General features: G+C 51.7%; 1 pseudogene; it reads left to right on the top strand.

The window, feature by feature from the left end:
- Positions 1-6,937: 6,937 nt before the first annotated feature.
- LOC103069232 (WASH complex subunit CCDC53 pseudogene) lies at positions 6,938-7,514 on the top strand (annotated as a pseudogene).
- Positions 7,515-7,875: the final 361 nt, after the last annotated feature.

The raw sequence follows: 7,875 nt of genomic DNA, 5'->3' as shown, positions 1-7,875 counted from the left end.
TTCCACATATGTATCTGTGCCAAACCAAGACAGATAGAGTATTTTTGCATCGTGCTGCTCGTATTTTTCAAGAAACTTGTTTTCTTTGTTCAAAACTATGTCATAGAGATTCTCCTATGCTAGTACATAGAGGCCAAACTCAATCTTTTTAATGACTGCTTAGTATTCAGTAGCATGAATGCATCATTATTTATTTAACCAATCTCCTGTTGATGGACCTTTATGTTGTCTCCAATGTTTTATTTGCTATTGCAAATAATGCTGTAGATAACCTCCTTGCATAAATGCATATCCTTGAGCGTTTCAGAATCACTAACTCCTAGAAGTAAAATTATTGGACCAAAAGCTAAGTGCCTTTTGAATTGTGATAGATGCTGCTCAAGTGTCCTCCACAAAGACTACTGCAGAGAACATCCCACTAGCGGTGCAGGAGTGTGACAAGTCAATAGCAGATTTATTTAAAGTGGGTCTCAACTTTAAAGTGCTGCCAGAACCATAAGTGATAAACCGCTGACCCTTCCTCTCCAGGCTGTGCGGATGGGCCAACCCCAGCTGGTCTGGGGAGCTGGAGAGGCAGAGAATTGGGACGGTGAGAGAAGAGAGAGCAGACAACGTGGGGCAGGAGGGCAGATCTGGGGAGCTACAGGGAGCCAGGCTCTAGCCTGGTTCCTCAAGCCACTCCTGTGGGGTCCCGGCCAAGTGGCTCAGCCTCTCACTGCCTGATCACAACAGACATGGTTGTGTGGATCCAGGGAGGTAGCAAACATGAAAGTGAGATTGTAAATGTTGGGGCAGAGACTGCAGGCTGCCCACCAATAGTCACCCTCCTCTTCTTTCCTCCTTACATGACCCCTATTTTGTCCAGGACAACAATTTCCCCTACTTAAAATCATCACATTTCCCCTTCTGCAGGTAGTCACGTGACACAGCTCCGGCCAATGAGATGGGAGCAGAGGTTCCTTGGGGCATTCTGGGAAATTCCGTGGACAGCCTGCCGCTGATCCTAAAAGGCCCCCCGAGGCCCTGGTGAGCAACCGCGATGCGACCTCAGGGGTGCCCGAGTGCGTGGAGGACATCGAGGGGAGATAAAGGAGGAGACTGAGCCAATGGCATCTTGGAGCCGCTGGCCCTTCACCAGCCCTTCCAGACACCTCGTTGGGTGAGAAAAGTAAGCCTCAGATTTGTCTACGCCTCTGCTGGTCAGGTTCCCTTTACTCTCAGGAAGGTCGTCCCTGGATTTTCCACTAATGCCGCATGAGAACTTTCTGCAGTCTGGTAGCCTCTCCGGGTCGTATTATTTGTTTTTGGCGGGGGATGGATCAAGCCATTTTATCGAAGGGCTTCGGAGGAGGGTAGAAAGGCTGGGAGGACAATGAGATCCGACGTCCTCTCCCAGCTGGGACCTCCCCAGCTTCATAGTCACTGAAAGATCTTTGTTCACTATTAAAGTGAGGGAATCAAACCAGGAGTGGGTTTTTTTTAATACATTTTTTATTTTTAGAAGAATTTATATTCACAGAAAAGTTTCAAAAAGAATATAGGGAGTCCCTTTGTACTGCTCACCCCGGTTCCCTTGACGTTAACGTCTTAGTAACTAGGGTTCATTTGTCAAAACTAGGAAACTAACATTGACACATCACTGTTAAGTAAACTCAACTTTATTCTATTTTCACTAGTTTTTCCTCTAATATCCTTTTTCTCTTGCATCAGCCCATCCAGCAACCACATTACATTTAGTCCTTGTATCTCCTTACTCCCCCCCTCTGGCCTGTGACAGTTTCTCAGTCTTTCCTGTTCCGTATGATCTTGACGGTCTTGAGGAACATTTTGCAGAATGCTCCTTAGTTTGAGTTGGCCTGATGTTTTCTTCATGACTAGACTGGTGGAGAACTGCACAGAGGTGAGGTGCCCTTCTCATCACATCATTTCTGGGGACACGTACTACCCGCAGGACTTATCACTGTGATGTTAACATCCGTCACGTGGTTAAGGTGATGTTTGCCAAGTTACTCCCCATTCACCCACTCCCGCCCTTCCCATGCTTGATTTTTTTGCAAAGCAAATCATTGCGTATGGCCCACATTCAAGGGTTAGGGAGTTAAATTCTATTTCTGGGGGCAGGGAGTATAAGTTCTTTGGAATTCTTCTGTAAGGAAGATTTGTCTCTCCCCTTCTGTTTATTTATTCATTTATTTATCCGTATCACTATGGGCTCATGGATATCTATTTCATACTTTGGGTTTTAGTTTTAGTATTGTATCATTTATCTTGTTTGTCAAATTGTATCATCTTTGAGGGGGCTCTTTCAGGTTCCTTTGTCCCTTTGCCATGCTCCCATCATTCTGTTTCTGAGCACTTCTTTACTTTCTTACAAGATGCCCCAGGATCATCTTGTATATTCCCTTTCTCAGTCCTAGAATCAGCCATTCCTCTAAGGATCTGTGGTTCCTTTCATTTTAGAATCATATTAGAAACCAAGATCTGGGCACTAGACCAAGGGATTGTGAAGGTACTTTCAGCTCTAAAACTATAGGATTCTAGACTTAGGATAAAAGTGGTTCCAAAGTCATTCCATCATAGGGAGGATGAAATGAGATCTGCCATGTTCCATAAATATTCGTGTGAGCCGTGCCTGATGGAGGAGGTGCCTGTAACACCTTCTGCTGTTCCCACTTTTACCTCCTCATCATCACCATCCTTGGGGAGGGGTGATGGGCTCCTGCCTCACTCCAGAGACCAAATCCCCACCTCGGACCCTTGCCTGGTACCGAGGTCCCCATACCACAACTTGGGTCACAGCTTTGCTCCTGTGGGGCCACTCCTCCCCTTTTACCCCCTGCCTTGGCTTCCCCAGAAGCAGACCCTGCGATAAGGGTTGGAGGGTGAGCGGTTTATTGGGGAGGTGGTCCAGGTAAGCATCAGGAGGACTGGGGAAGTGAGACAGGGAAGGGAAGGAAGGCAGTAAAAGTTGCATATTGAGCAGGTGACTGCTGAGGCAGCAGGGCCTCAGTCCTGGATTCAGGGAAATCTGGAAGGTGATGCAGAACACGTCTCAGAGCTGCCGCACTGGAGGGGAGGGGCAAGGAAATGGAAGGATTTACATCCAACCCCAACCTTCGCTAGCTGAGGGCTGGCCCTAGGCATCAACTCCCCAGCACCCCAGCTTGCTCTGTGTGCTGGCCAAGAGGAAGTCCTCAGAGGAAGCACCAAGGATACTTAAAGTAGGAGACTCAGCAAGTCTGAGACAGGGGTGCCAAAGGGACAGGAGTAGAGCGCCAGCAGCACCCCAGATTCCACAGCCTGGAGCCTTGTTCGGAGCCAGAGAGCAGGTCTCCTTGATGGACGGAACTGCTCCTGTCTGCATACTACCCATTGCTGGACACCTGGCCTGGTCCAGCCAGCCATCTCTCACTTGGCATCAGAATGGCAGGTCCTGTCTCCCATCACCTGCCACCTTCCTGTCTACCTTGGTAGAAGCACACTGTCCAGATCCTAGCTGTCCCACATCCAGGCCATCTCAGTGTTGACCCACCCTCCTGCTGCCAAGTGGTGCCCAGAGCATCCTCAGAAGACCAGGGATGGGACAGGTGAGGGCTGGAAGCTAAGGCTCCCTACCCCAGCTCAGCAAGTTGCCTGGGCACCATCTCAAGTCAACATCCACTTGCTTCTCTGAGCTCCTGCTGTGTGCCAGGCACCATGCTGAGAGCTTCCTGTGACCCTCACATCCTCCTTGTGAAGGAGTGTTCAACAGCTGTACCTTCTGGGTGGGGAAACTGAGGATCTGAGAGGTTAAGTCTCAGCCCCAAGGTCACCCACACGTCGCTAAGGAGCCTTGAAGGGGACCCACACACATCCCACGCTCCCACTGCCCTTATCTGCAGTGATGTGGTTTTCAGTAACCTTCAGGTATAACCCGTGCCTCAGTCCCCTTCCCAAATCCTGGCCATTGTTTACCTGGAATAAGCCTGGAGCTCCCACTAAGTCACTGTTAGAGGTGGTCCCCAGGCTGGTACCCAGCAGCAGAGACTCTGTGTGAAATCCAGCCCTGCTCCCGGATTGTGACTTACCTGACAATAATTAGTTCATTATGCCTAAAGTACATCTGATTCCTCTGGAGGCTTTGCAGTAATTACAAGGTGGTACATTATTAAAAATGTTTTATGGAGGCTAAAAGCTTTGGACGAAGAGCTCAGTGGCAAGATTGCTGGGCCACTATGAAAGAACTTGCCTGAGGTCACAGGTTGGATATGTGGCGACTCCACCCCCGGCCCCCGACCACTGCCCTCACTGCCCCTCTGCTCCTGGCTATCCATCTGTGCAGCTTTTAAGGCTCATGTCCTCAACCACCCTATGAGGGCAGAGCTGGTCAAATCACTGTCCCCCATCTACAGATGTGGAAACTGAGGCCCAGAGAGGGAAGGCAATTTTCCCAAAGTCACACAGCAGGGACTTGGGGGATCCCCGTGTGCCTAACTCCTCCTCTAGGGCTGCTTTGCCTGCCCTCCACTGCCCTGCCCACAACAATCCTCAGAGGAAAGCACAGACTGAGGCCCCCTTCTCCCTGGGGCGGGGGTGTCGTGGGCTCACAGAAAAGCCTCCATTTGCTGTATTTCCTGTCCTGGTGGCCAAACCCCTCTTTCTAGGTCTGCACAACATCCCCCCTTATCCTCCCCCCACAAGCCCCGGGGCTGTCACTTTCCTAATGTACCCACTTTACTTATTACCTTCAAGGAAGACTTCATCCAGGAGGCAAACACAGAACACCTGCTTCTGATTATTGATGGCATCCTGCCTCCCTTGGATGCAAAGGGAGCCCCTGCTGTAACACACCATTAACCTCTGCCAGGGCTGGACAGCCCCCGACACCCCGACACGGTGCAACCCCGTCCCCGTGCCCGCAGGCGCTGGGCCCTGGGCAGTTCCTCACAGGGGCTAGTGCGCCGGCTCGGGACGCACTATGCTTCGCAACCCACTCTGCCGCTCACTAGGTGTAAGATTTAAATCCAGCCACCTGACCTCTCTGAATCTACCCTCCTTACCTATAAAGTGGGAATGTTACTTACGTTCTCCAGAACTCAGTTTTCCCCTCAAAAAGATAGAGAAGTGAGTTCAATTATTTGTAAGCTCAGCAAGGACCTGGACCTTTTGCTGCTGTATCCCTGGCACCTCAAAAGTGGTAGGATGACAAAATGAGTTTGTGAAGCCATCCACCTGCCTTCCTGCTCCCGTGCCCTCCCTTCACTGGGCAAGGTAGCACACGGGGCTTGCTGAGCTGTGAGACAAAGGCCCATCTGGCCCTGAGGCCCAGGGGCAGGGATGTGGGGTTCAGGCAGAGGAGACTGGTGGGGCTCCTGCCATGTCCGCGCGGCCAGTCTGATTTCAGCAGCCCTGCGAGGGAGGGGCTGAAGCAGCCAGGGAAGCTCACCTAACAGGGGTGGAGGCTGGTGAGAGCTGGCGAAGGAAGGGGGTGAGCTTGGCAAACGGCGAAGCAGGCCAGTTTGTGTGCACTTGGACGTGGGGCACGTCCCTGGCGGACCCTCCCTTTTTCCTCATTTTTCTGGAGCCCAGCACCAGGTGCCTCCACAGGCAAAGGGCTGAGACAGGGGCCATTAACATGGAGGAGTTAAGGGTCTGAATGACCTGTGGGAACCCAGCAGGACTCAGCTCCTCAGTCACCCACGGGGCTGGGGACAACCCGAGGGTGAGGAGAGCGTGTGTGCTTCCTCTCCTGTGAGATCAGGGGGCGCCTGGACCACCTCCAGGTCTCCCCCTCCCCCAAGATGCCACAATTCTCCTTACTCTTTTCGGGGTCCCTCTCTCTTCACAGAGCCCTTGGGGCAGCAGGGGGGAGGGGCACAGCCCCCGAGGCCCCAGGGTCACACGTGGAGGGGCCAGCAAGGCCACCTGGCTCCAGTCCAGGGCCAGTGGTCTTCCATGCCCCCTGGAGAGTCAGATGTGAGGGTTCCCGCCTGCCAGCTCCCTCAGAAGTCGAGGGTGGTGAGCCTGTGCCTCGAGGGCCTGCGCTTTCTCACCTCCTATTTGCACGTGGAGAAACTGAACTTGGAATGGGAGGCGCCCAGAATCCACTGTACAGATGAGGAAACTAGGTCTTGGAGAGGTCAAGTCATTTTTCCAGGATCCTACAGTTGGGCAGTGTCAGAGGTGGGATTCAAACCCAGGTCTTGGTAGCTGCAGAGGCGGAGCCCTTGGTGACAGACCCTGGACCCTGGTGGTGGCCTGCGCTCCCCTGGACCCAGAGAGCCCCGGCAGCACCCAGCCTGCTCTGTACCCTGAACTGTGGGAGCAGCTCGGTCATTTCCCAAACACTCCGCCTTTTCCCAACCCCAGGCCTCCACATCTGAGCCAACCCTGTCCCTGTAGTTCCTGACAGCCTACACAACTGTGGCTGACCTGGGCCTGGGGCACACCTGGGCTCCGTTAGGTGCCTCAGGGACCTAGCCCTGGGATTCTGGCCTTGCTCGTTCGTCTCGTTGGCAGGTCTCTCCTGCTGCTTCAGAGCCCTCAGCTCCCCCAGGCTCCCCAGGAGACCAGGAACAGCCAGGCCACGCCTCCCAGAACACAAAATGTCCAACTCCACCAATAGGACAGCCGCCCAGAAGGCTGAGCCCATGCTGAGCAGAACTGGAGGCCAGTGACCAACAGCGCAGATGCCCCAGCCAAGCCCTCTCTCCACCCAAGGGGAGGGCTGGGCTGAGTGGCAGTGACCCTGCAGATCCCGTGGCCTGGTGGCAGCAGGAGGACAGTTGTCTCCAAACCCCACCCTCCCTTCATTGACAACCTAGCCCCAGCCAAAGACAACCCAATTTGTTGCATCTTCCCACACTTAGAAAAGCACTAGGGCGCTATTACCATGTTGGGCAGGCCAGGTCGGGGAGGGGTTTGTGGGTGAGCCCTGGGTCCCCCGTCCGCTGAGGAGATGGATGAGGATGGGCTTCCCCTTACGGGGTCAGGCATAGACCTGACTAAGGTGCCAGCTATTCCACAGGAAAGAACGGTGGCATTTCTAAACCAATTTGTGGTGCACACTGTACAGTTCCTCACCCCCTTTTCTACAGTTTGTGAGAAGAAACTGGCAGACCTTTCTCTTCGTATGCAGCAAATTGAAACAACTCTCAATATTTTAGACGCAAAGTTGTCATCTATCCCAGGGCTAGACGATGTCATATTTGAAGTGTCTCCTATACGTGTCACTAGGATCACAAATGACACACATTCTGAAACCAGAGCAATCACAGAACAGTTTACAAGACTCTGGACCACGGGAAAGTGAAGGAACACCAGAAAATATCTTAACTGTAGCCAAGGACATAAGATATGCCAGATATCTCAGAATGGCTCAAGTGGGTGTTCCAGTGATGGCAATAAGAAACAAAATGATATCGGAAGGACTAGAGCCAGATCTTCCTGAGAGGCCAGATGCCCCAGGGCCTGATGTAGAAGGTGAAAAAAATACAGAAGAAAGTTCAGACAGCGAATCTTCTTTTAGTGACTAAGCTTAATTTTGATAACAATTACAGATACATGTGTTGGTGCACATTTACATTCTATAAGAAAGAGAGACTGAACGTTAACTCTTAGTCATAAAAGCATCAAATGGCTACATGTCCACTGCCAAGCTTCCTCTGTGAAAGAAAAAATAAATAAATAAAGCATTTATTTAAAAAAAAAAAAGCACTAAAATCTTTAGCTGAGATATGTGTGCCTTGTGACTAGCAGCAACCCTCTACCAAGATGTGTGTGTGAGTGAATGTACCCCTTCTCCAAAATCACATGTATGCTCACCTCCCCCTGCCTCTTCCAAGCAGTTCCTCGGAGCTCTCCGAGAGACTGTGTCCTGGGCTGTAGTCCTCGGTA

This window comes from Lipotes vexillifer, unplaced genomic scaffold, assembly GCF_000442215.2.
Source record: "Lipotes vexillifer unplaced genomic scaffold, Lipotes_vexillifer_v1.1 scaffold969, whole genome shotgun sequence".
Lineage (NCBI taxonomy): Eukaryota > Metazoa > Chordata > Mammalia > Artiodactyla > Lipotidae > Lipotes > Lipotes vexillifer.
The sequence above is the reverse complement of the archived record's forward strand: the minus strand, read 5'-3'. Positions and strand labels throughout refer to the sequence as shown.